At 42.0% G+C, this 27,210-nt stretch overlaps 1 long non-coding RNA gene across 1 annotated transcript; it reads left to right on the top strand.

Annotated features, from left to right (window-relative positions):
• Window positions 1-316: 316 nt before the first annotated feature.
• Window positions 317-27,210, top strand: LOC308476957. The gene is made up of 3 exons (XR_013986272.1): window positions 317-482; window positions 19,191-19,277; window positions 26,959-27,210. It is a non-coding gene; the product is annotated as an uncharacterized lncRNA (long non-coding RNA).

Raw genomic sequence — 27,210 nt, 5'->3', positions numbered from 1 at the left:
ATCAAGAAGTATCAGCTTGAGGCAAAGGTGCCATTTTCTAAAAAACATTGAGGGGACCTGACACAATGATGTCTTGATGTCACTCTGTGCCTGGCTCCACGTTCGCCCTGAACAATCGGGGCCCAGCCCCCTAAAAACAACATTGAGTGCCCCACAGGGCTTGAGGACACAGTAGCCAGTCTCTCACAGACAGGTAGCACCAGCATCATCACAATGTCCAGCCTCTCTTCAAACAGGCAGCATCACCATGAGGTCACAATAGTAGTTTCTCTTATGGGCAGGTGACATCAGCCTGAGGTCACAATGTCCAGCCTCTCTTACAGGCAGGTAGCATCTCCCTCTTTCAGGGAGACTGCATCAGTATGAGGTCATACTTGGCAGTCTTTTTTATGCTCAAGTAGCAAGTCTCTCTTACAGGCAAGGAAGAGGGCAGGAGTTGGGCATCATCAGAGTACCGAAGACCCCTCACTCCAAATTGGCAGGTGAACTATCTTACTAGTTTTATGTAGATGTTAAATAGTATAAGGGACAAGACTTGCAGAACCTTGTTGCATCAATGCCATAAGGCTGAGAGAAGGGCATATAACACATGCCAGGAGTAGGACTTTTGAAAAAATGGTGTCCCCAAATCTCTTCACTCCAATTTTCTGCCCAGGAGGCCTACAAGGAAAGCTCTCAGTCACACACACTGCAGTAAACCTGAATTATAATTTTACATTTAACAGAAAAATAAATAATGTAAAGGCATTTTGGTTTTTTAAAAGCACAGCATTACAAAATGAGCCTCACTACAAAGATATGCAAAACAGCACAAGGGCAAGGTTAAATTATTGAAGGATGAGTAAAAAAGTAAAGGGGGAAAAGAAGGATTTGGTTTTTTTGGTTTTTCTTTTTTGTATAATATATTGTTTCACTAGGTTTCTATGTAATCCGGGAAATAGAGTATTCATTCACTTAATAGATCAATATCATATGTGTGTGTGTGTGTGTGTATTCTGAATATTATTAGTAAATACAGAACATACTTAAATATAGATAGGGTTACTAAAGCTGTAACTTTATAGTACCTATTGTTTTTCCTTTCCCAACTTTTCAAGAGTTTTCTTCTCCTTTCTTCTTTTTCCATATCCAAGCAGGAAGTCCATGGTCAAATAATAAAACCAAACAAACTATTAATGTTAGCAACAAACTGAAACCATAGCTCTCCATGATTTTTCATCTTTTTCATGATTTTTATTTTTAAATATTGTTAACAGCATTGTGCTCACTTTTTTCCTTTCCCCTCTTCTTTTCTTTTCTTTTCTGTTATGAATAAGTTAAAATTTTTATCGTTAAAAAGAGAAAGCTGCTATGCACCTGATTCAAGCCGGAAGTCCTGTTTTTGCTTCCCTTTTTGTTCTTTTGTTCATTTTTATGTAAGTGCGTAAGCACTTTTTTCATTTTAATGTTTTGCTTCTTCATTGTTCTCTTCTTCTTCTTCTTTTTCTTTTACATTCGTATTGTTACTAAGGTGTGGTTTTTTTTAATTATAAGCTTTATTTTTGTCCCATTCACTTTTTCTATTTCTTTTTTATTATTTTTACATTGATATGCTTTTTAAATTCTTCCTTTTTCTAATGGTGGGTTGGGATCCCACCTTACAGAACTCCAAAGGTATTCCACAGACAAGTGCCACTACTGAAAAGGTCCTAAACTTCTGGGATTAGCAACCTCACCACTGAAAAGGAAGGGACCCAGAAGGGACGATCTTAACAGACAGAAGGCGAACTCTGAGATACCTGAATGGATCCAAGTCCAGGTTAAGACCTTGGAGTGCCAGTACCTTGAACAGACTCTAGAAATGAATAGGAAATCTGTGGATGACTTGTAACATCTAAGTAATATAATACAATGTTTGGTAAAAGCAATTCAAATTCCCACACCTACGCTTGCAATGGCTGGCAGCTCTAAAAGGACTCCTGATTCTTCACAATCCACTACTTTGCTCCTTTAGCTACAGCAATTCATTGATCTTGCACCTGAGCTTCATCTGTGTCATTTGTTGCTGGTGTTCTTATGAAGGACATTGAGCAAACACAGCTGCTCACAACAATTTGTTTCGTATTGGCTTTATAATAAAAGCAGCAGCAAAGAATAGCATAGCTTGGTGGAACTGATCTCAGTTCCTTGCATCAAGTCAAACAGCTGGTTTACATTTCCAGAGAAGTAGACGATGTCTCTCTCTTAGAACTAGACTGCACCACTTTAAAATGGAAGTGACTATTGCATTCATTTTTATCCTGTCCTTCACGAAGTTCAGGGTAGTCTACATGGTCCTCCTGCTCCCTACAACGACCCTATGCAGAGGGTTGGTTGATGGGTGTCATTGGCCCGTGGTCTCCGAGTGAGCTTTATGGTGAGGTGGGAATTTGAACACAGAGCTTCCTGCTTCTAGTCCAGCACTCTAACCACTTTATAAAACTGGATCCCCCATATAAAAATAACTTCCTGAACATGGAAAAAAAAAACCCCAAAAGGAGTGCCAGGGTAAGAACTAAACTAGAACACTTCTCCATGTAACTTTCCATGGCAAAGAGCTTTTGATTTGAGGATGATGATAATTGGAGGTGGGGAATTAATGCCATACCTGCAGGCATACTACCAAAATGCAACATAGGGAAGCTCAAAGAAGCGGGAATAAGAAAACATTTAGCTGTGCCTTTGCAATCTATCCCCTTCCTATTCAGGTGGCATAGTCCCAGAAGGATGCATGAGTGTATTAGCCCAACTTTTTATAATAATAATAATAATAATAATAATAATAATAATAATAATAATTTATTATTTATATCCTGCCCATCTGGCTGAGTTTCCCCAGCCACTTTGGGCAGCTTCCAATCAAGTGTTAAAAACAATACAGCATCAAATATGTCTTTTAAAGATAAGATAGCTGCTTATTTCCTTCACATCTGAAGGGAGGGCGTTCCACAGGGCAGGTGCCACTACCAAGAAGGCCCTCTGGTTCCCTGTAACCTCACTTCTCACAATGAGGGAACCGCCAGAAGGCCCTCAGTGCTGGACCTCAGTGTCCGGGCCGAATGATGGGGGTGGAGACGCTCCTTCAGGTATACAGGACTAAGGCCGTTTAGGGCTTTAAAGGTCAGCACCAACACTTTGAATTGTGCTCGGAAACATACTGGGAGCCAATAATAAGGCCTAAGGGAAACTGTATGCAATCACATGCCATCAAAACATTAACTGGTAACTTTTGGGGTGGCCCTAATTTGAGGGACTGAGAATGCCATTCCACCTAGGGGTATGGAATTCTCAGTTTAAATTCCATTTGCTAAAGAAGTTGACAAAGGGAACTTGCATTGGAAAAATGTTCCATGGACATGGCTAGCTTCTCATGAGATCAATGTAGCAACTTGTTCCAGGTCACTTCGTGGGTCCCTGAGTGAGTGCCACTGAATCAAATCAAAGAGTGGAAAGCTGCCATCTGGATGAGCCTTTTGAAGAGGAAGCGCTGAAATCTGAAATACGAGATGCCTTAAAAAAACGAAGAAAGTGTTCTTGTTTTTAAAATGTCGCCATCCGAAATCTAGAAATGAGACCAGAGTCATATTTTGTTTTCTCCCTGTGCTTACTAGCGGGGGGCAAGGGGAACTTGGCTATAATGCATTAAGACTCTCAATGCTATGTACTTACAATTTCAAAATGCATCCTGTGGGATTTTACAAGGGCAGTCAGAGATGAACAAGGATCTGTACACTCTTCAGGCCATGCTGAGAATTTTAGTGTTTCATTAGGTTTTGGAGGATGCTGTGAACTAACAGATCATCTGCCAGCACTTTGCACAAGGCAGCAGTTGCTGAGCTTAACTGATATGTATGAGCATGTTCCCCAGTGAAGTTGATGAATGGCCTTCAGTGATTGCAGTTCCATATAGTGAGGGATCCATGCATGCATTCTTGAGGCAGTTGCCATGCAACCATTCAGAATCCCCATTGAATGGGCAAGATAGCCCCTGAGATGGAAGTGTATAATTTCTGTTGTCTGTAAAAGTCTGCTCCTCCGACTAACAGCCCTGCCCATTATCTTGGCTTAATCACCTAGGGCTGCATGAAGACTAATCTCCAATGCAGAGCTTATTCCTACCAGGATGTGAATATTTCATAGAGAAATGTTGATATCAGAAGGCATCAATATTCAATATGACTGGGTGGGAAGAGGCTGTGATAGTTTGCGATAAAGAAATTTCTAATTGCAAGAGAGGATTCTCATGTAGGTTTAAGCCAAGAGGGGCAAGAAAAGAAAAAAGGGAATAATAGCTTGGTGGAACAGCACTGCTGAGAGAATAAATTATATTAACTCTGGAATCACAATTGCTGTTGGTGGAAATATGGTGAGAGTGTATAATAACCTCTTGGAAGGAAAAGTTACCAGTTTAATTTTCTTCTATTCTGTAGGCTTAGCCAGTTGTGCAAACAAAGCAGATATCTGTGGATCACATTTTACTAACAATTCTATTAGGGATTCTAGAGGAAATTTATTTTTCTGAACTCCAAAATAAATTGACCACCTGGACAAATGTGCAGATGGGAATTTACATGTGAATGAATCGTTATAATTCATATTTTGCACTTCTCTGAATTTTGCAATACAGTTCTCACTTAGGACAAGTATCAAAATGTGTTTAGAAATGCTTGTTTTGTGAGAAAATATGTTTTTAAAATGGTATTTTTTTATTAGGCTTCTTAACAAAAAAAAAGTAGAGATTACTAAGGAAATGCTATGGAACAGACTTGAATGAAGATATGTTCAGCTCACACATAGCATGAAACAGAGAAGGGGAGGGGTGTACATTTATGTTTGTCTTAAATGCTATCTTTTATTTGATTTTAAAAAAGGTATGAACTTCCCCAGTGTAGTTCCAGAACAAAGCAGGCTACTTCCCATTTCCACATCTAAAGCAATGCGGACAATTATAGATAGGGTGGGCTGCTAGCTTTGTGCACCTTTCAGGGTCTAGTACAGGTGAGGATTTTGGAAAGGCAGAAAAGGAGCAGGGCAAAACATAAACAGAAGAAAGGAGTGGAAGCAAAGTATCCAGACATTTAAAGATTTTTTCAGTCTTGCCACCTAAGATTACACACACACACACACACACACACACACACACAAAACACACACATATACACATACAACTAAAGATGCTGAAGACTCAACGCTGGACTTTCAACATGCAAAATGTGCTCAGATTATGTATTAAATACATAGTTTGCATAAAACTATAGTTTTAAATGAAGAAAGAGACAATGGACAAGTAGAGAAACAAAAACTATCATTTGCTCTAACACTGACGGAAATCCCATGATTAACTATTTCTAGTTTTCTGTCTTTAACCTTTTGCAAACATAGTGACATCACATGGTTCCAGTCAATGTGCCGAGGGTTTGAGTATCTGCACAACCATGAAGAACAGAAGTTCTGACTATTCCTATGCTAGATGACCACCTTTGATAGAACTTGTTATCCACTACAACAAAATAATCCAAGCAGACTCCTAAAAATATATTTGAGGAAGGTTTGTAGAGCATCTGCTTTCAGTACAGAAGGTTCCCTGGCACCTCCATGTGGTTCTCGTGGGAGAGACTCCGAGCCGTTGCTAGTTAGTGTAGACAAAACTGAACTGGGTGGACTAATGATATATGACTTTCCTTAAGGCAACTTCCTGTGTTTCTAATAAGAGAATCACAATAAGCCTCATCAAAACAACTTAATCCTTATCTAAAATGTGAAAATGGATACATGAATCAGAGAATGAGAAGCCATTGGTGGTGTAATGATCTCAGGGAGGCAAGCAAGCTCCGATAAGAATTAACGAGTCTCTGGCAGTTTTATGGTACGTTTATTCTATTAATTACAGAGAGCGACTCCAAGACTGCCGCCCCTTAGCTATGAGTTGCTCATTTTGAGTGTCCACCCCCGTCATAGCACGAAGGACACCAAAGTCCAGTCCTTCCATTGCATTTTAACCCTTTCAGCTTTTCTGGTTTGGGGAGAAGGTGGGTGGAAATCCCCCCTCCGCTCTCAAAAGAAGAGCCCTCAAGAAGCTGTTTCTCTCCTGGTTGCATAACAACCCACTCAATGCCGTCTATCTCTTCCCCTCCCCTTGCCTGCAAGCTGTCCGAGTCTGAGAACTCTTGGTGTTTTGTCCGCATTCTTTCATCTCCAGAGTCAGACTCTTGCTCTCTCTGTACAGTGGTACCTCTGGTTAAGAACTTAATTTGTTTTGGAGGTCCGTTCTTAACCTGAAACTGTACTTAACCTGAAGAACCACTTTAGCTAATGGTGACTCCTGCTGCTGCCGCGCTGCTGCTGCGCGATTTATGTTCTCATCCTGAAGTTCTTAACCCGAGGTACTATTTCTGGGTTAGCAGAGTCTGTAACCTGAAACGTCTGTAACCCGAGGTACCACTGTACTGGCATTCCTTCGTCTTGAGAGTTTGACTCTTCCCCGGCATTTGATTCAGCCACATCCCTGACAGGCAGCTTATGTAAAACTGGGAAGCATTGTTCAATGCTTGATACACTGTGTGGCTTAGCTTGATACACCATGTGACTCAGGATATATCATAGGCACCAACTCCTATGGGTTTCGGGGGCTTTGGTCCCCCAATAAAATATTTGATTGGTCTGCCCCCCCCCCAAAGTTGATGGGCATTGCCATTCAAAGGGTGTGGGTGCACTACATCATGTGATCAATTAAGTGGGACAGGGCTTACCTAAGACCCCCACCCCCAACAGTTTATTCAGGTTGGCACCCCTGAGATGGGTTCTGAAAGACACAAACAATGGCACTGTGCTAACAAGAAGTGAAAGGTTGCTTGTATGAGAGCTCTTTCATCATCACACATTCATGTTTACTGAGTGCAAAAGTCTTTTTACATTAAGGGATTCCAGTTGTAGACTTGTTTTGCTGGGTATTATTGTTCATTTTTGCTAATTCAGTCTGAAGGTTGCTAATGCATGAGGAATTTATCAAATTAAATTAATAGGGTGTATCGTATCAACACTTCACAGAGCTTCTTGCATGCCAGTGATGGAAGAACTCGTGCAATGGGGGTGGGGAGAAACTGATGAGTGTTAGGCTCATAGAGATCCCTGATGAAGGGACAGTCCATGCATATATGCACATGTACACACACCTACAAACCATAAGAAGAAGAAAACACACACTGCTTTTCATCCTTGTTGTTGCAGGTATGTTTGTTCAAGTGTGCTCTACATTTAAATTTGACAGCAAGAAGATTCAAATTGCACCAGTAAAGCAAAACAGCACAATTTATTCTGCTTCTAAGACTGAGGTGCTCCGAGAATTTGGAATCTTATGTAAACAAACAAATGTCATGAGTACAATCGCATGGAAATGTGGTTTGTGCCAGCCAGTTGTTTTAAAGAGGCATGCAGTAACAGTCAATAAGGCAGGGTCAAAGAGACTGGCTGATCAAAACTATTTGTTTTGTTCTGGCCAGAGTGGCACTTGCTTCTGAGTAAACAGACATAAAAGCGCCAGCCCTGGCTTCAAATGCTGGCTCATTCTCCTTGCATCCTCCAGGCCCAGTATACCTGAAGGAGCGTCTCCACCCCCATCGTTCTGCCTGGACACTGAGGTCCAGCTCCGAGGGCCTTCTGGTGGTTCCATCACTGTGAGGTTACATGGAACCAAGCAGAGGGCCTTCTCAATAGTGGCACCCGCCCTGTGGAACGCCCTCCCATCAGATGTCAAAGAGATCAACAACTATATGACATTTAGAAGACATGTGAAGGCAGCCCCATTTAGGGAAGTTTTTAATGACTGATGTTTTAATGTATTTTTAATCTTTTGTTGGAAGCCGCCCAGAGTGGCTGGGGAAACCCAGCCAGATGGGTGGGGTAGAAATAAATTATTATTATTATTATTATTATTATTATTATTATTATTATTATCATTATCATTATTATTGCAGAACATGGCACCAAAAGACACACACCTCAGTTTTCATCAGAGGAATGTTGGAGGTTGTGCAACATATCTTAGCCCAATGTCATAGATGCGGCTGGAATTTTTTCTGGTAACTGTGGCAATGTATAGCTGACGTATAAAACAGAAATACTTTTCTAAATATTTTGTTTCAACAAGCCTGTAGTTAATGTATTTTGCTTATCTGATCTGCATGGTCTGTGCTTATCAAGAGAGCTTGTAAAACGTAATTCAGTTATAGAGCCTGCCTCGAGCAATATAAATAGTCATCGTTTGTGGAATCGAAAAGTGAGCAGCAATAAGATACACATTCTTTGGGGACATATTGGATTCAGAAAGTGGAGATATTATCTTTCTTACACCTACTAAATATAAAAAGTAGGCTTTTAACAAAATGATCCAAAGGGGAGAACAAAGGCAAGAGAGTTGCTAAATGGTAAAAACTCAATGTCTGCTAAGGAATGTTCCCTGCATAGTACTCTACCTTTTCACACTGCTTTATAATGTAGCTATGAATAATGAAATTTGCAGAATTTCATGTGCAAATTTTGTGAGGCATGTGATGATTCAATTTTTCAAGAAGTGTTGGGTTGTAACACCTAGAGGAAATAACATCCAAAATGAAAAGACCTGGCAGGTAAAAATAAAAATAAACCAACAAACCATTAGATGAAGCATTTGGGTGGGGTGGGGGAAAGATGGATTGCTAGCCATGAGACCAGAATAAGCTCTTTCTAAAAATAATGAAAGTCTGAGGCACAAAGAACAAAGATTCAGCTGGTAATGGATATGGATATGCCAAACCAGCACCTGATTTTGCAGATGCTTCTTCTTTCGTGAACACTGGAGTGAGGAGTGGGTGTGGTGGTAGCTGGGCTGAAATCTTCTGATGCTACTAGCAATCTTCTCAGAAGGAGAGAGGGGTCCGACCGTAAGGCAATTGAGGGAGAGCACTAGAGACATGGATATGCCTGAAATGTGGGACAATAAAAGAAACACAGACATGGCTGTGTACACCAAGACAGAGGGATGGTAGCAAGGAATGGAGGGAAACATAGCAAGCAAAGTAGAACCAACAGCCTCTCATAACTGAGGATGAAAGAGGAGACAAAGGTGAGAAAAGTGGTGTGTGAAAGTAAGAGTGGAGTACAGCATAAGGGGAGAGTAAGGCTCCACCTGCACTATAATTTAAATCAGTATCATACCACTTTAAATAGTAATAGCTTCTCCCAAATAGTCCTGAGAATTGTAGTATGTTAATGGATCTGAGAATAGTGAGGGGGGCCCCGTTCCCCTCACAGCTACAATTCTCTGAGTGGTTTAACCAGTTTAACCAGTCTCTCTCCCCACAGGGAACTCTGGGAATTGTACCTCTGTAAGAGGAAGAGGGGGTCTCCTAAGAACTCTAAGCACTATTAAAAAACTACAGTTCCCAGAATTATTTTGGGGAAGCCATGACTGTTTAAAGTTTTACAGCATTGCTTAAAATGTTTATTGCACATGCGGCCTAAGTGTGGCTGGGCTGGAATGTCAGAAGGAATGTGGGCAGAGGCACCAAGGTCCGCCGAAGTCCACTGCCACTGCCAGGCCCAGTCTCTCAATATGGGGAACAGCGGGAACTTCAAAGAGACACAAAAGGAATTCCAAGGAAGAGTGGCAGCAGGAGGGAAACCAAAGGGAACAGATTTGTTCAGCAAATGGTCAGGTGGACAGTACTACCTTACAGAGTTGGAACACATGAGGGCAGGCTATTCTGAATTTTTGAGGTTAGCTCCTCAAAAATTGGTGGGCCAAATAATATGACTACACAGAAACCTTATGCAGAGGGTTTTCCTATGATAAAAAGAGTTCCTACCTTGTGTGATGGGCTCACCAGGTATCTCTCCTCGAAACACAAGGGTTTTGAGGATGCTTGGGACTCACCAGGGGAGAAAGGTTTCACACCCTGCATATTTGATAGTTAGAACACTTGTTGATTTTCACCTTGCCATGGTTTTTGCAGTTCTTGAATTGACTTAATTGCATATTGTTCCCCATTCGTTGTTCCATTGGTACAGCCTACAATATATCTTTGTACTTTCCCATTTGGTCCTCTTCGTGTTCTGCAGGCATTCATGTTAATATCATTTAATTTGATATGCCTACCATTTCTCACATAGGCAAAATGAATGCCTACCATTTCTCACTTACCTAAACACACAGACATCCTTTCCATTGTATAGTAGGAAAAAAGGAAACAACAATGGCTAGAATTACTGCTTTCTCAATGATATGTAATTACAACTGTTGAGATACATTAGATTTAGATTAGTGGCTTGATGATTGATAAATGAATCCCTTGCCTATCATTAACTCAATCTGTCATGGTGAATCTGTTTGTTTGTTTGTTTGTTTGTTTCAAATGATTACAAATCAATTCTTGCCAGAGGGGTGTGTGTGTGTGTGTGTGTGTGTGGAGAGAAACACCTGTTAACAACATTGGGTGAAAAGAATTCAACAGAGGCCATAAATATTGGTCGGTCAATCTCATCTGGAGTTAACAGCAATGAAGTTGAGCGAGATGTTAATGAAGTCAATGGAAATGCAGTAGGCCAAGTCTTGAGGCAGACAACAGTGCTTTTAAAAAGAGAGAGATTAAAGTGGTTTATACATTGCCCTCATTTTGTTGGCTCTGGACAAACAGCTTGTATGAAGTTTAAACTTTTAACACAGGACCCTTATACTAGGTCACAGCATTGGTCCTTCTAGCCAATGGGATTTTTTTGGCTATTGTGGTGGTTGCTGTTTTTTACTCTATATTTTGGATTTAGTTAGGAACTAGTAGGTCAACAGAAGGTGTAGCCAGAACCAATGACAAGTAGAGTCAAAGCCGAAGATGGGAGGAGCCAACAAATTTTAGTTTTGTCCACATCTTTGTCCTCCTGAATTCTATAAGGGCAGCATTATGGTTAAGGAGGAGAAATCCATACTTAAGTCGGTCTTGAACCTATGTGAGGTTGTCAGGTGGAGGTTCAGCTCGTGCACTGCTATCTGCTGGAGTAGGCATAGGCAAATTTGGCCCTCCAGATGCTTTGGGACTACAATTCCCATCATCCCTGACCACTGGTCCTGTTAGCTAGGGATCATGGGAGTCGTAGTCCCAAAACATCTGGAGGGCTGAGTTTGCCTAGGCCTGTGCTGGAGAAAGAGCAGGGAGATTGACCAGACCAGTGAGAAAAACTCTTACGAGAGCCCGTGTTTTGGAAATTAGAGTGTTGGACTGGAGACTGGGAGACGAGGGTCTAAATCCCCACCCACCTATGAAGCTCACTGGGTGACCTTGGGCCAGTTGCATTCCTGCAGCCTAACCAACCTCACAGGGCTTTGGTGAGGATAAAATTGCGCTGGGCCGGGAGAGAAACATGTATGCCTTGTTGAGATCCTTGGAGGAAAGGTGGGGTATAAATGTGGTAAGAGATACCGTATTTTTCGCTCTATAAGACACACATTTTTCCCTCCCAAAATTAAGGGGAAATGTGTGTGCATCTTATGGAGCGAAAGCAGGCTCCTTGGCTTCAGCGATAGCAACGCAAAGCCTCCAAAGTGCAGTGGGAGCGCTCCCACCGCACTCCGGAGGCTTTGCGTAGCTTTTGCTGAAGCCTGGCGAGCGAGAGGGGTCTGTGTGCTTCAAAGATAGCCGCCTGAAGCCTCCAGAGCACAGTGGGAGTTCCCGCTGTGCTCCAGAGGCTTCGGGTTCCTTTCGCTGAAGGATAGGTGCCCCTTCAGCTAAGGCGCAGCGCCCCTTCAGCTAAGCGGGAGGAGAAATGGAAGGGGCTCCGTTTCTCCTGCCGCTTCGCTGAAGGGGCGCTGGGCAGATAGGGGGAGATTTTTTTTTCCAGGCAGCTATCTGGAGAGCGAGAGGGGTCGGTGTGCACCGGCCCCTCTCGCTCTCCAGATAGCCTCGGGTTCCTTTCGCCTTCGGGTTCCTTTCACTGAAGCCAGGAGAATCTTGCTCTCCAGGCTTCAGTGAAAGGAACCCGAGGCTATCTGGAGAGCGAGAGGGGTCGCTTCCTTGTTCTCCCCCTCTAAAACAAGGTGCGTCCTATGGTCCTAAAACAAGATGTGTGCTATAGAGTGAAAAATACGGTAAATAAAGATCAAGAAGTAGCAGCAGTAGGCCAGAGGTTGTCAGGAGATACAGCCAGATTCTTTTGAAGTCACCCAAGCTCACCCTGAGTAGCTTTTCAGCTTGATAATCTCTTCCTCCCTATGTTTTGTTTCATTTCACCTCTGTCTTGTTCTGCCTCCACCTCGCCAGCCGTTTGATCCAACATTTGTGACCTCAGGGCAATTTTCATCTTCAATTACTCTCTTTGCTATAACGTGAATATAATCCAAGTGATTTGTGGTGTTCAGGTCCATAGTGAAAAAGGCATTACATGGAATTGTTCTTGTTACCATGGGAGTGAAAGGCTCCTGTTTTCAATGGTGATTCTACTTCTGGTCAGGATGCCAATTTGTCTCTTCCAAACAGTGTTATTTAAGCAGTTCTTCCCTGAAAACTTGTTAAAAATGCTGTGGTCCAACATGACACCTTGGTGAATCTTTTGGGGTTACTTCTGTGCCACTTGGCTTAGCAAAGCTGCCATGACATGAAAACTATATATATATATATTTCTATTATTTATAAGATTTTGGTAAGAGAAATTAAGAATTTATGTTGTTGTGAAAAACAGGACTTCAAGTCAGTAGGTTGTATCTGCCAACTTTAGAATGATTTTTACACTCATCAACATTTTTTCTTGTTATTACATTAGTTGCAAAAATCCTGCAAGGAGCTGTTTTCTGAATGTTGAAAATTTCAGAATATCAAAAACATGAGCACCATAGCCAGTAATTACAATCAAGTCAAGCGCTGAAAAATAATCCCAGGTAGCAGAGGATTTTATGCTAATAAGAGTACTTGAAGCAGTCCTTTCAGGTTAAAAACAGTGATATTACAGGCAAGTATCCAAAGGAAAGCCAGCAGAATAGTGTAAGAGAACTAGTCATCAACAAAGAAAAGCTGTGCCTCTGTCTGCAAGTCCATCTATCCAAAACCCACAGAATTTGTGCTCCTGTAAATGCTAGATTTAGAATTCACTAGGGACATGCAATGCGCCTTGCCTGCTGAGCAAATTTTCTAGCCTTATCTTATCATAGCTCTTTGTTGTTGCTTTTTAGGTTAGTATAGTTCACTTATTATTTGTGCTCTGCTTATCTATTCAAACAATAGCTGAAACAAGCTTACAATAAAAAATAATATAAAACTGTCGTATCTTGAACAGAGGAATAGCGGGAGACTTTTACTAACAGAAAAAAGGCTGTTTTGAAAAGAGCTGCCTTTACAAGCTTATCTGACACGTTTTAACAAGTGAAGCTCCAGATAGTTATGTCCACCATCTTTTGTTTTCCAGAATGCTGTGCCTCTGGTCCCAAGTGGGGTTGAGGGAAACAAAGATGGTAGCTCAACAACTTTCAGGGTCTCCTGCTTTTTACTTTTTGAAATATGGCAACCCTATTTAGAACAGGCAATACAAGCTCATTTGCCATCTTCTATACTGAATCTGCCTGGCTCTGCAGGTGCCTAGAATGGATGTATGCAAAGCAGAAACTGCCCTGGTGACTCCTAGAACACATCACAAGGAGGAAAACAAAATAAAACCTCCACATAATATATCATTTAAAATGATAGTTAAAACATCCAAAGACAGTGGTATGAAAACTTCAGCAAAACATCATGAAAAGTAACAGAGGTTAACGGCTAAGTTTAAGTAACAGAGATTAAAGGCTAGGTTTTTTGTGGGGAGGGAAGGATATTTATCATCTGCTGAAAGATGATCAGATATGGGCATGACATCCTGCTTTGCCTCTGAGATCACCACAGACTCTTCATTTTCACACTTCCTAGGCACATTAGATGGGACTTCACAATTATTTTTGGGTCAAGGCTTAGAGTTGAGAGATTTGTCCTGGCTGAAATGAAGATGCTGGTTTGAAAGCAGAGAGGCTTTTGGAGAGAGAGAGAGAGAGAGAGAGAGAGAGAGAGAGAGAGAGAGAGAGATGAGCTAGAAAACTAATGGAGGAAAACAAAACAAATTCTTAATGCAAGGTTTTGTTCCCTGGATTGCTTGTTCTGCCCCAATAATGCACAGTCTGCATGGCGTTAAATTGTACTGTCATATGTTTTGCTTCATTGTGATTGTGTGTGTAATTTTGCGTGTTCAGACCCAGAGACCTCCCTCCTAAATAAAGACACATTTGACTCAAATTTTAGTTTTGGTTTTTGGCAGAATTTATGCCACAACTTTATTGATTACAGAAAAGTGTGTGGTTGCATAGGCTCTGGTTCGACTAGCTTCCTGCCATGCAGATAGCGCTGACCCAGAACTCTATCATAGGTCAGCCAAAGGGGAACACCTGAGGAAGGTGAAAAGCCTGGGAGCAGACTCTATTCACTCCCCAGATGCTCCCCTGGACTCAGGCACGGGCACAACCCCTTTCCGGGGGTTGGCCAAACCAAGTTGAGTCCCTGGATTCCTTTAATGGAGTACCCTTCACATAGGGATGGCAAGACCATTCTTCCATCCCTATCACATGAACCAGTGCCTATCCACAACTTTACAAGTTGTGATGAATTGCTACATGGCAGGCAAAACCCAAATGGCAACAGCCAATCAGCCAAGTGGAAAAATTCCTGCCCTGCCCCTGTCCCAACGACAGACGACAGACGACACACGATGGCATAGCAAGGTCAATTGCAAACGGCCCTAAAATTAGGGAGAGGTGGGCGGGTGTTCCGATGCATAAGCTGAAAAAGGGAGCTTTGGGTCATGTGCATGGGTTTATATAGATCCGTTTAGACTGCAACCCCATTGGCCAGATTAAAACCCAGCATCGAGGGACCTACCAATCGGGTGTTGTGGCTATCCAATGGACCCACCCACAACCAAGAGGTCAGTCTTCAGATCTCACCACAACACATGCCCTCTTTTAGGGAGGAAACTATTTTAGCTTTTCTCAATAAACAAAAGTTTCTGTTGAAGATACAGAAGTTCTGTATCTTGAAGCTAGGACGTACATAGTTCAGTTGATAGAAAATGAGACTCTTAATTGCAGGGTTGTGGGTCCAAGCCCCACATTTAGCAAAACATTCTTGCATTGCAGGGGAGATGGACCCCTAGATGACCCTTGTGGTCCCTTCCAACTTTGTGATTCTAAGTTTTAGGGGTGGGAAGAGAGAGACCATGGTATATGAATAAATGTTTTTTAACCAAGTTTGATCATACTTCTGTAACTAAAAGCTGAGTTCAATTGCTAAGGTAAGATCAATAGTGAAACTCAGTTAAAAATATTTCTTCCTCAAAGCTGAAATTAGCTGTCAGTGTTGTGAATAACTTGTGTATAGACATAAAAGCAGGTGCTATAGTGGTAAAATGTTACCACCATTGAAACTAGTGTGACTATATTATGCACTAGAATATATGAGTTAGGGTTAGGGAAAGGATCTTTCAAGGAAATTTGCAGTGGTCTATTTTTTCCTGTTTCTCATGGCCTATTCTTTCAGTCAAGTCTACACTGTGCAACAGGTCAGATTCTTGTGCAATGTATAGGTTTCTTCTCCTTCTTCTAGAATGCTGGGATTCTTTGCTTTATAGAAAAACGAGGGGTTTCTGAGCTAAAGGATATAATCAACAATGCATTGCTGAAGATCTAAATATTGACAGGTTCACTGTGCCTTCAGCATGTGGTGCCACACTCCAATACACAAGATGCAATGCTGAATTTTGTCTAAGTCCATTTGCCCTTCTCAGGTTTTGCGGGCAGGCACCAGGTCTCCCCTGTGAATTGGCCTATAGCAGGCCGGATTGTCTTCCTGACACTGATTGGCCCAATGGCGGCAGGAATTCAGGGAGCATTCCCCTGGGTGTGCTGCCCATCTTCCAGAGGAAGATTAAATATCTGCGCTGCGGCGCCTTTCAGCCTCATGCTCGCTGCACCGGTTCTCCTACCCACCTTCCCTTAGTTCAGGGTTTGTTTGGGGTTTTTTCTGCGGATGGTACATCCTAGCTACAGACAATGTCAGTCACTGGATTAAGGGGTTTGGCAGGAATTTTTCCCATCTGGCAAATTGGCTCTGCCATTCGGGTTTTCACCTACCTCATAGCAATCATCACAACTTTGTAAAGCGGATAGGCATCGGGTAAGCCTAGTCTTGGTTGGAGGGGAGGTTGTAGCCTCCACCTGCCCCTCCATGAGAAAGGTTATCCTGTTAAAAGGATCTGGGAGGAGTGGCTCTGTCCACCCAGATGGGGCCTAGGGCCATACCACTCCTCCAGTGGGGACCGCTTGGGGGAACACCCTGATTCACCATAGGTCATATGGTGCCCCCCGGCTTCACCCTTAGAAACACTCCCACTGGACGGGTGGGAGTGACATGCACAGTTGCTTACCTCTATGTCTATGGTCAAACCAATAAAGTTGTGGCCTTAATTGATCCCAAAACCCAATATGCCATGTCTTGTCTGGTTATTTGCATTTTAGGGAACAGGGTGGTCATGGGGCCTTTCCACACAAAGCAAAATTTGCCATTCTTCCTATGGAGAACCATCTGAGAAATTTTGGAATAAGCCAAAAGGCTAGTAATAAGATTAGTCAAATTTCTCCAATGGATTTCATTCATAATGAAATTTACAGATACTAAAGAAATCTCCCCAGATACTAAAGAACTCTCCCCAGAACTAAGGCAAATTTGGAGTTCCTGCTTGAGCAGACTTGAAAAGAAAGAAAGAAAGAAGTTTACTAATAAACATATACACTACAAGTGCAGACTCATGCTTCATAGTCACAGGGACTTTGCATTCAGCTTGAGCCAAAACATTTATATTGTTTCAGGAGTATGCAGTTATCAACATCACTCTGATAAGTCTTTAACTTATCACAATATGTTCCCACTGAGCCATTTGCCAATCTCTAACACTTTGTTATCACCATTAATTATTTGATTGTCTCCCTCTTGTGAAATATCACCTTTCTGTTTGTATAAGCTCAACACTCCACTCGCTTCATTGCTCTCTTTATAGTCATGTTGCATACATAGCTGGAGTAAATAATCCATTGTTTTAATCAAAAGGCTATTAAGCCTCCTGCAATGGCAGCAAGTTCATGGAGCATGTCAGAGGACTAAGCAAGCCTGCAGATCTTCTCCAAGAATTTAATTTGTACTTCTGTGAAGTTCTGAGTAGACATCAGTGCGATCATTTTCTCTCCAGGGGTGTATTAAGGAAATATATGTGTCATGGGAGTTTGCGTTAATTGTTTCCCACAGGAGATGCAGGCAAGTCATTAAATTCTGTGGAGTTTCTAATGTCACTCTTAATTTGATCAAGTATTATAGGATCTTTGAGGAAATCAGTATTTAGTGTTCAGCAAGGCTGAATTGAGAGTTGATGTTTCTGGTGCATAGGTTTTACGAAATTACTTCGAGGATTATTGCAGTAAATCATTGAAACTGTCATCAGTAGCACATGATCATCATTTGGAAAAGTCAGGTTGACATAATAAGATGAATAAGAAGACAACGTTCTCAGTGCCGTGAAACATATCGTGTAGATTCCATCTGCCATATTGCACTGAGAATAATACTGTGCTGACTACAGCACTGTGAAATGTAGAGCTTTTGTAGCAAAACCCACAACATATCATGCAGGTTAAGCAAATCTGATCATTTCCTTCTGCAATGAATGGGTGTGGGTGTGTGGGATGGAATTAACATGGCAGAAGCTGGAAATATCAGGGAACAATACTGACAATCATTAATTAGTTGATCCTATTCTCAAGATCTCTCATGAATGGGCAGCTCAACACTAGCACTTGAAGGAGAAACCAGGGTCCAGTTCCTACTAAGGTGATTAACCTGCTGGGCTGAATTGTTTCCCATTGCAGGTTGACTAAATGCTGGATTTCATGAATCTATGTTAGTCATGTTCATTAACATCAATGGCCCTACTCTGAGTAGGACTTAATTGAATGCCACTAGAAATGAGGGCAGCTTCAGAAGAAATATTCACCCATGTAAGCCCTCTATGAAGCTGGGTTTCTAGTTCAGGAGAACACCATTGCTCCAAATTGGAAGCCCAAAATCTGGGATAAATTTCAGTTGACATAGAATTGGTGGCATCTCTAGGATTCCATGCTAAAATAACTGGGAAAATGAGCTTTGTTTTGATGACTTTAAAAATAATGTGGTAACTAGGCCTGGAAATCAACCAAGTTATAATAGATTGCAAGACACAAGACCCATCTGACAAATATTCTGACCTTGTCTGCATGCTGAAATTTGCCCCCTCCCTAGTCAGTGGCTATACAAAAAGAAGATAGCACAAGACACTCTCTCAGCTAATATGGAAAAGAAACTTATATCTCTTACCTCATTCCCTCACAAAGCCAGGCAGTCAGAAAAAAAATGGGTGAGTTGCATGGTAACAGATGTCAAAATTAAATAAGATTGAAAATCACAAACATCTCTTCCTGCAATTCAAGGAACATTATTCAAAGAACACAATAGAAATGGAACTAGAATGAAATTTCACCAAGTTTTTGGAGCAAATCCATGTCATCTCTGAATAGCGTCTCTCTCCCATAACCTAAGACTTTGACTCTTGCTTCTTTTCTTTTGTTCTGATTGGCTGCTGTGCTCGTCATCTTGCTAGTACCCACTACTGTACATCCACTCTCTTATCATGCTATTTCTCTTGTCACTCTCTTGTCATATTTTTCAACACCTCAGTTGAGCCCTTGTTTCACTTAAACTCATTCTCCATAATTAGATTGGAAGCTCTTTCCAGGGAGGGATCTGCCTCTTTTGCTTATGTAACTTGGCAATGTACACCGAGACTGCTCTCTAAATCATTAATAACCTTTTCCTCTCTTTCACATTCATGAAAAGGGAACACTCAACATAAATGAAAGTCTGAAAAGTCAAAGCCCGAAAGAAGGAAATGTTACGATATGGATGCAATGAAGCTGCGAATTGCTAGCTTGAAAACATCACATGATGGAATGTTGGGACTGTTCCGTGGGAAACAGAGGGACAGTCAATTCACAGTGCGAAGCACCGGAATTAGCTCAGAGTGTAATTTGAGCTCTTCCTCTCGTTCCTGTACAGGAAGTACAGGAAGTGTTGGTCTCTCGACTGCTGGAGCTTGAAGAGAGCAGTCATGTTTTTTGTAACGCTGCAAAGACAGAAATAAAGGTATGTAAATACGTTTCTGTCTATCTCTTTCCCCTGCCGGGGGGGGCAGGAAAGAGGAGGTGTGTTCTTCTCACGCTGAGAAGAATCGCCTATCGCGACCTAGCCTGGATCTTGCTGGGGAATGCAGACAGGGAGGTCAACAGGAGATCAAGCCGGGTGCCTGGAGAGTTGCCAGTTACTACTGATATAGGCTTGAATTCCGACAGGAAATATGTTAACAGAGAAAACAAGAAGGAATCCAACATTGCCTGGGGACATCCATCAGGCTATGCTAGATCTCACCTCATCTACTTCTGGCCCACAAACAGGACCATCTCCTTATAGAACCATAGGGACAGATGACATGAGACCTAGCACACTTTAGAGAACTCTAGTGCATGGCAGCATCACCACAGCCTTACATTTCTGACATAGGATGTGAGCATAGTATGTCCTGTGGATGTTTGGCCTTCTTTACTCTGCCTATATGATGGCAGAGGTGGTATTTTGTCTGCCCCTGGCAGAAATGTTCAGAGTTACAACAATTAATGTTAGGAAAATTGAGATGGGTACTAACTAAGCACTAAGATGGCCTTGGTAGTCCACAGGCCTGGTCTTCCTGTTATATACCTGCTGGGATTGATAAGGCATCTGACCCTCACCTGAATCTCATAGCTCTCCTGACAAGTGCTTTGGTCTGCAGCCACAGTGTGGATATAAAGGATGAGATTGCCCACCAGATACCAGACACTTTACTATTCAAATTAGGCCCCAGTGTTTTTGTTACAATCCCCTTCTCAATTAAGTAATCAATTTTAATCTAGAATTTAAATTCTCAAAACTTTCTTATTTGTTAAATCGAGCAAGTAAACTACTGCTCTCACTTCATTACAAACAGTATTTCTACCTGCAACACACTTGAGCAAACCTGCTCCTCTTCCTTTCACAGATATTTTGTTGCCATTTGCAACTGTAGCTGCCTCTGATTAGTTATCATTTAACTCTTTGGGGAAATAATTAGCATCACACGTCATGTGCATGGAAGTTGCCGAACCAATTAACCAACTAGAAGGATTACTGTTAATAGCACCAGTTTTCATATAACTTGATATTGTTGGATAGTTTGGATGAACTGCAAAAGCATTTTTTGTTTGCTTTTTGTTGCCACCCTGGAAGCTTTCTTTATTAGTGCTACTTTGTTTTGTACGATTCCTTGCAAATGAAGGAAAACAACTTTTCTGCTTGTATATGTTGATAATATAATTTTGGCTATTGAGAAAAAACAAGATTGTACAAAAACAAGATTGAGTGCAGGCATGGCCAGGACATAGGCATCTTGACTGTGACAAAGGTGACCTGTGTGCTTGTTTCTTGATTAACAGCTGTTGGGAACTTCAAGGTCCCTGCTCTCCCTTCTTATGGTCTTGTACAGGCCCTGGAGACTCCAACAGAGAGCATTCCATGTCAAGAAGGAGGACAAGTGGGCACCCTATCAAATGACAGGGCACGAGCTACACGGAGCAGGGCCTTTTCACTGGTGGTGCCCATTGTATGCCTCGCTCTTCTCAGAACTGCTCACTTTTGGCCTGTATTTTGGAGCTTTATAATTTAGGAAGACTTTGGACGAACTGGTTGACAAGTCATCATTCGCTGATGGATGAGTGGATTGTATTTGCTGCTATTCTGGGCTTCTGGTGCACCAGGGTTTACACCAGCGTAATAGAGTTGGCCAGGATGCCAGAAGGGATACAATTTATGAGCTTTCTCCATTATCTGCACAGCAGGGGGTGTTCAGTCAAAAGTGCAAAGGCTGAGCTGAAGCATTTCCTGCTGGTTACCTGCTTTCAGCAATAGAGGTCACTGTTTGGTAGTACCCAGTTGGTTAGCTGTCAGATTCTAGAGCTCCCTATTGGTGGTTCTTAGGTAATTCACAAAATACAGAGTTCATTCATAAAACACAGTGCTCATTCATAAAGCAATAACATAAATCTCCATTGCTACATATTGGGTGTATATTTCAGCGGTTGAACATACAGGTTTATGGCCATGCTGTAGTGTAGTGCTTATGCGACTGTGAATGAAAGGTGGCTGGGCTCATTGTCTCAAGGTTTGCGGGGGGAGGGGGGAGAGAGGTGACAAAACTGATTTCCAATAAGTGCCCCCCTTTATTTCTATAACAAATCTTTGAGTCTGTACTCTGAATAGTGACACCAGTGACCTAGAAGGTGCAGGGCTTGTCAGTCCAACCCCTGCACAGTCTCATCAGGGCTGACCTTAAGGCAATTGGAGCAATTTGGCCAAATTGGGCCCCGCGTGCCCAATCTAGATGGATTTTATTTATATCTATAAGATTTTGCAGACTTTGGCTGTGATCTGGGGCCCTACAAAAAAAATTCAATTTGCACCCCACTGCTTCAAATTGGGCCCCACTGGCCATCCCTGAGTCTTATAGTTGCTGGGCCTGAGTTTCCCTGCCCTTGCATGAAGTCTTGGGTTTGCGATTTTGGGAGAGGGGAGACTGTGGCACTGGGGAGAGGGCAGACTAGTGAGGCCCCCTAAATTTAGAGGCCCTAGGCTTCAGCCTACTTAGCATGTACATAAATCCGGCACTGTCTGCTGTTTCTGATTGTTCTCATGGAGGAACTCCTGCTCAGCTTCCAAGGAATCCCAAGGTTCTCTGAAACCTGGTGTAAAAACCCCTGCAGACCACATAAAAACAGATGTTAAGTTAGGCCATATAATATCCAGTTTCGTAATCCTTTCTGTTCTGATTCAGGTCCTTGATTGAGATGGCAGATTGTTCTATAATTGGGTGTTGATTAGCAACTCATTGAACTGTAATAATCTGTACTAGCAACTGAGGTGTACTCAGAAAGGTGTGAAACCTTCACTTCCCTAAAAAGGAAAAAAAAAAAAAAAAACAAACCCAAAGGTTTAATTTCACTCTGATGAATACAATTAGATGCTCTGAAAATTTTGGGAAACTGTTGGGCAGGTCTGGCGCTATATTAGGCAGAGTGAGGCAGCTGCCTTTATGTCAAATGTTTGGGGTAGGGTAGGGCATAGGAAGTGGCAGTGTGGGGTAGGGATGTGCATGCCACATGATCTGCCCTGTATCCTTTACGCCAGCCTTCTGCCTTCAGGTGTGGATGGATGATGCTGTTCCATCATTAACATAAAGTAAGATTCAGCTGCCTCACATTGGAATGTGAGGCTTACCATCTTTAAAAAAAAAATGTTACGATTGAAATATTTTCATGGATAATAAAGGTACATTTAATGTCTCTGTTTTCAATTCATAGAGTCCTTTCTACAGGTCAGTTACATTCAGTGTGAGATACTGCTATCATAACCATTGTGAGGTTGTGGGAAAGAGAGATGTGTGGGATAATGATATTTCATTACAGCCCTGTTTAGGGAAGTTTTTAATGTTTGATGTTTTATCGTGTTTCTATTGGGAGCTGCCCAGAGTGGCTGGGGAAACCCAGCCAGATGGGCAGGGTATTAATAATAATAATAATAATAATAATAATAATAATAAATAAATAAATAAATAAATATTTTGCATAGTGTATGTGCAGAATTCTGTGCCAGTGTCACATGGATAGGCTATGTATGTATGTATGTATGTATGTTGGCAGTGTGAGAGGTTGGAGAGCCCATAGTGTGGTTTGTTGCATTCAGTTGATTGCAGTGAGTTTTGTTTGTGTGTGAGAGGGGGAGAGAGTTGTTGGGTCAAATTAGCGGTATCAATTAGAATGTTGTTGGTGGGGTTAGATCTTTGTTGGGCTGTATATATAATAAACAGGAGCCACACTGGGCCAAAGGCATTCTCTTTTGTTTGTCCCCATGCTAATTTCAATTTGTTGGTTAGCTTTTCTAGTAGGACTGTTTCCCATACAGTTTTGTACCAGTGGTCCTTGCCTCAGGTAGCAAAACGTTTTAGCTGGCCTTGGTGACCAATTGACTTCTCCTCACATCTGAACCATAGTTTATTTACAGATGGGTGAATTAAGAAGGCATTTGTCATACACTGAAATTTATCCTTTTTTAGAATTTCTACATTGGCATGGCTTCTAGGACCTGTCATGTTCCCAATGGTTGCACAAAGGGAGGTGGGGATTGACAAGGATGGAGGGAAGCCCCACCCACTGGCCTTTGCTCTCTTTTCTCACCCATCCATGCACATGAAATGAATAGACAACTTTAGCATGGTGGGATTGAAAGCTGCTCAACCTCTACTCTTGACTGCCAGACCAACTTAGGCCCAATAAATTTGGCTAACTGAGCTGAAGGACAAGATGTGCCCCTCTCCCTCCTTCCACATATTGGAGCTGATTGGCCTGGCAGTTGAATACTAACTCAAAATGGGTGACAGGGCAGCACAGCAACCATCATGGAACCTAAAACCCAGGAGGCTTTCACTCTTTCACCTCTGTGATGAGGAGGCCTCCTCCTTCACCTACAAACTTGCTTCTCTGCCTACAGGGAGAAAGATTTGCACTGCTGTGAGTCCTGGGATGCTCTCCCAGGGACCACTGGACCACAGCCTAAGGAAGATCACTGAAGGTATAATTAGGAAAACAGCAATTTTGCCATTACTCAAGCAGTTGCTGTTACAAACAATTGTGCAAAGCTAGATAAAAGGACGAGGCTTTCTCAAAAATATCTGGCTTTATGCCTTTGAGTTTGCACCATGCGGGGATGACAATGAATTAACATCAATCTTTAAGTGCAACTACCCTGTGGTGGCTTTCTTGTGAGGGAAGGCAGATAATGGACAGAGTTTTCTCATGATTTCAATGACATTCACTGTTGCAATCCCTGTTTAGTCTGGACTTGCTCTTATGTATTTCACAGCAGACTCACACGCTAGAAATAAGCACGTGAAGCCTTTTTTGTGTATACACATGGCATGGAGGTAAAATGATGGGGATTTGATAGGGATGTTGTGACACTGGATTGTGGCTCTCTGCAAAAACATTCACATTAGACTGGGAACCCCACAGGGATGCTGCAAAGCTAGCCCCCCCCCGAGTTTCTCTACATTTGCAAAAGATTGAATTGTCTCAATGGGAGCCTCTGTGAAATGGAAAACTACTAAAAATGAATGTATTGCATTTGAGAACATTACTTATGCAAGATCTGCAGGTGAAAAGAGCATCTTTTGTTTGAAGGTGAGAAATTGCTTCCTTTAAATGCTCAATTAACTGCAAAGCTGTGGTTGGGGGAATTGGTCGAAGCCCCCCATCTCCATTTAATAGTCATTTAGGAGTTTGGCCACTTGAAGAGGCAGCGCTTATGTTCTATGAGGCTGAAGCTCAAACCAGTTTGGAAGCTACATCCATTGCTGAGGGAATCTTTATAGTAATGCCCAGATGTGTGAGGCTTTGTAGCGCTTACTCTGTGGTTGACTTCACATCCTGTCTTCTTGAGTACGTCTTTCATGTTCAGGGTTTCACGTGTCTAGAAGAGTAACTTAGAATAGAGGCCACCAGCATTTTTGGACCAGCAGACACATTTTGAATTTTAAGAAAGAGCTGGGGACACCAGTCACAAGATGGCGGCCATGGGGGTGTGGCATAACACAAAATTAGAGAGAGTACAGCCACTGCTACTTCACATCCCCAGTCCTGAACCCCAACCTCAGACATACCAAGGGAAGTCAGCTATGCCCTGCTGAAGTCGATTGTGGAGTTCACACAATATTGATTTCTCTGTCTCTCTCACACAGTGATGCGTTGCTGTCCATCAGACACAGGGAGCATTCCCCAGTACCAGGCAAATGAGTAAAGGTAAAGGACCCCTGACCATTAGGTCCAGTCGTGACCGACTCTGGGGTTGCGGTGCTCATCTCGCTTTATTGGCCGAGGGAGCCGGCGTACAGCTTCCGGGTCATGTGGCCAGCATGACTAAGCTGCTTCTGGCGAACTAGAGCAGTGCACGGAAACGCCGTTTACCTTCCTGCTGGAGCGGTACCTATTTATCTACTTGCACTTTGACGTGCTTTCGAACTGCTAGGTTGGCAGGAAGGCAAATGAGTGGTGCTTTCTTAATTGTAGCTTGAATCATATTGATGTAGGAGGGATAGGGAACTTATCTGGATGCTTGGGGAAGGGAGAAATATAAAACACATCTTCCACACATGGCTACCAGAGTTTGGGTAATGACATTTAATGAGATCTGCAGGATGAGAACACAGCTTGCAGTGAAGAGCATGCTGTTGCGTATGTCAAATCCTTCCTGTGCAATGCTGAAGAGGATGGGGTGGGTGGAAATGGGAGGAAAAGTTGTACCTAACAGGTTAAGTGGCTAGAAATATCTCATCAGCTCAAAAGTTACCTCTTTTTAAAGAAGCAGCCCCAAATACTGGTGTGATAACCATAGTTGATTTTAGAGCTGAAATGAATATTAGAAACTTCTTTTTTATTTGTTTATTTTTTAACTGTTGAGATGAATTGGAAGCTTTGCTGAATATGTTCATGACCTTTAAATATTATTTTCCAGAGGGCACTCAAAAGGCATGAACAATTTTCACCCAGTGGTGAGTGGGATTTGTGGAACTTTAAAAATAAAAAAGTCCATTTCTGAACATTAGTCCATAGTAGTGGGCTGAAAAAGTGTTTTAAAATAGGTTTATTTCCACATCAGCTAATGACAACACAGAAAACAGATCTGTGCAAAATAAACTAATTGCTGTGGAATTGGAAATGGTGTGGCATATCTGGCAAAATAAATGACTGTAACTCTTATTCTCAGATAGGTCATAATTACATTCAATCTCCTTTGCATCATTTGAAATGCAACGAGGCCATAACAGTTGTGGCTGCTCTCCTGGAAATGAGGACATGTGTAAATTTTTGAATGGTTTGTTCTCATCTTCATGTTATGGCTTGTTGTGTTGCTTAAATGTCTGTGTACAAAATAAGATATTATGAGATAATACAAAAAGGAAAAAAACGAAAAGGCAAATGAATATCAGAACCTGTTGAAGCATGTCCTCTATTCCTATCTCCTATCCTTTCCTTTGTTCAATTAGTCATGACTTAGGGGTGGGATAATGTAGGGGTGGGAAACAGTGATACTTGTGGGAATCCCCCTCACTTTTCAGTTGTAGTGTGGTCTAAATCAAGGAATCCCAATGTATTCCCCTCTCAGGATGATGTCAGTGCCTTTAGATTTGCAGAGAGAGAAAGAGAGAGAGAGAGAGAGAGAGAGAGAGAGAGAGAGAGAGAGAGAGAATGCTCCATGGATCTCCCTATTGTGTTTAGAATAGTAGGTGCATCTAGTGCTATGGCTTAATTTTCCAAGGCACATTTTAAAGCCCATTTCAGCACACTAATACACTATGGGACACAATTCTGGAATTCCTAGAGTATTTAAAAGCTCCAAAAGATGGTTATTTCTGTCCAAGAAGGTACCATAGTTATTACAAGACAATAGATATTATTCTGCATTATACAAATTGTTTAGGGCTATAAGCCTGAGGCTGAATCCTTTTCATTAAAGTTCAGAGGTGAGGTGAAGAAGCTCTTTCCCCCCTTCTGCTTGCCAACCCTCATTACAAATCAGCAAGTAAGCTGAATGAGTACTTTTTGGCCAGAGAGCATGTGGTCCTTAAAAGTCTCAGGGATCAAACTTGGGAAGCCAAGTGGCTTCAAATTAAGTTAAATGTGTCCACTTCTGTTTATGATTCTGTCAGGCTAAAGCTCAGCAGCATTGCATACGAAGCTACCATCGTGTTGAATATGCCTGAGGAGATGGGATGGAATTCTGGACCAGACTGGACAGAGAGGAGTGAAAAATTAAAGGAGACACCAGTGTGGTCAAGACTGACCAGCAGAAGAGGGATAACTGGAGAGTGAGTAACTTAGGAAAAGGCCTGTTGAGATACATTAGTTATATGATATGTGATGGAACGGAGGAGCTGAAATATATCTTATTATTAACCATT

Source organism: Podarcis pityusensis (assembly GCF_964106645.2).
Source record: "Podarcis pityusensis genome assembly, chromosome: 5".
NCBI lineage: Eukaryota > Metazoa > Chordata > Lepidosauria > Squamata > Lacertidae > Podarcis > Podarcis pityusensis.
Note: the sequence above shows the minus strand (reverse complement) of the source record. Positions and strands in the feature narration are given on the sequence as shown.